Here is a 2286-nt window from a genome sequence, read left to right on the forward strand (position 1 = left end):
TTCTCAATACTCTTCTCCAGCACCACAGCTCAAAGGCATCAATTCTCCTTCTATCCTTCTTGGTCATTGTCCAACTCCCTGATGCATAACAAGTGGTTGGGAAGACCATGGCCTGTATCAGACACACCTTAGTCTGCAGAGAGACACCATTGCTCTTTAGTACTTTGGAGAGGTTTTCAAATGTCCCCAACAGTTAAGTCCAGTGACTTTTTTCTATTCCTGTGAGTCCCACTCAAGGCTCAGCTTTCAAGTCCCACCTGGACTTCCTCGGCTTCCTTTGGGTTCGGTTTCCTGCTTTGTCTCTGCTTACCTTAGCCTTACCCTGCCTTGCTTGGCAAGTAGTTCTTCCTGGAATATTACTGTGTTATAATCTTGCTTCCTACTGAGTCCAGTATTCAAAGTCTATATAAGAAGAGTTCAACTTAGCACACATTTTAACTTCACATCATAAAGTTGTGTGTTCTAGTTGAGAAAAAGTTCCCCAAAAGGGTTCATTACTGCCATAGGGCACTAACCTCAACAAAGTGTTTCATTTCCACCCCAACTTCCTCCCACAGCGTCACTGTCAAGTTTCCCATTCTCTGAAATCCATTTTTTAAGTCCTATTTCTTTTTATCTGGAAGCAGTCTTAAAGCCCCATGGCCCATACTAACCTTTACAACTTGCCAAATCTTTTTGCCACTCAGTATGCAATTTACCTGTTTAAATATGTCCTGATTATTTCAGAAAAAATATTTTCTGAGTGGAGAATATGACTTTTAAAGCCTGGAAAATTCTTAAGACCATATGAATTTAAAATAAGAACTGAGTGGAACCTTTGCATTTCCCCATACTTTTACTATTCCTATAGTATCTGGATTTTGAAGGCTTATTGGAGACTTAACACTTCTCAACCTTTTTGGCCATGCCTTCTTACCCAGAGGTTTTGATCAGAATTTATAGAGTGAAGAGGTTACTTCCTTTCCCAGACAATTAACTTTTGTGGCCTAACTTTTTGTTATTTATTTTGGGAAGAAATATTTTTCTAAATATTGTGTTTTAAGCAAACATTTACACAACAAATTAGATTTCCATTCCACAGTTCATACACGCATTGCTCTGTGACACCAAGAACGTTCCGGGTCATGTGTCAGCACTCCTCACTATTTCTATGTGCCTGCCCTGTTTCCATCCATCCAGTTTCCCTGCTCCTCCCATTCTCACCTTTGATTTTGTGTAATTACCATTTGGTCTGTAACAGTTGATTGTTTAAGGTGTCATTTTCTTTTTCCCTCTTTTTGTCCTTTTAAATCCACTTGTCTGATCTTTTTTTAATAGGTTTTAGTTTGTTCTACATTTTTCTCCCACTCTAATTGAGATCTTCTATTGCATCTCTTTCTCCATCTATCATAATGCTGTCTATTAGTCCGAATGGTGAAGATTTTTGTTTTCTTGACATTGAGATGCAATCCATATTAAAGGCTACAATGTTTAACCTATGCAGCAAATGTTTCAAGTCCTCGTCACTTTCAGCAAGTAAGGTTATGTCATCTGCATAATAAAGGTTATTGATGAGTGTTCTCAATCCCGATACCACATTCTTCACAGAATCCACCTAGAATAATTTGCTTAGCATACAGATTAAATGAACATGGAGAAAGGATAGAACCATGATGCACACCTTCCTAATTTTGAACCACACAGTGTTGTTCCCTTGCTCTGTTCACACAATAGCCTCTTGGGCTGGGTATGAGTTTCACACGAGCAAAATTAAGCACTAGACTGATAGGCAACATCATGAAAAATGGAGAAAAGATTGAGACTGTCAACTTCAACTTGAATCCACAGTCAGTGCACTTGGTATCAGGAGATCAGGAGATGTAGTACGCTAGGAAAATCAGAGAGCTCAGGGAACTCACCACATTACTGAGGAGCACTGATGTCAGTTGAAGGGTGAAGGTGCTCCTGAGTCTTCAGTCACTTGCTGTGCATCTGAAAGCTGGACAGTGAATAAGGATGCCTTTAAAGGTGGTGTTGGAGAAGAGTGATGAATAACCCATGGACTACAAAAAAAATAAACAACTATGTTTTAGAGAAGGTGCTACTTGAAGGCAAAGATGATGAAGATGCTTCTCACATGTTGGGGATGTTGTTAAGAGAGCTTATTCCTCGGCGCTGGCTGAAAATCGCCTGTGACTTCGTCCATAGCCACTGGTGAGAGTCAGCGCCCAGAGCCATCAGGGGCTTTAAGCTCGTTGTCCACTGCTGTGGTGTGGACAGCTGAAACCCAGGCCCCGATAGGGACCT

This window comes from Elephantulus edwardii, unplaced genomic scaffold, assembly GCF_000299155.1.
Source record: "Elephantulus edwardii isolate Elephantulus edwardi_28Jun2011 unplaced genomic scaffold, EleEdw1.0 scaffold00092, whole genome shotgun sequence".
NCBI lineage: Eukaryota > Metazoa > Chordata > Mammalia > Macroscelidea > Macroscelididae > Elephantulus > Elephantulus edwardii.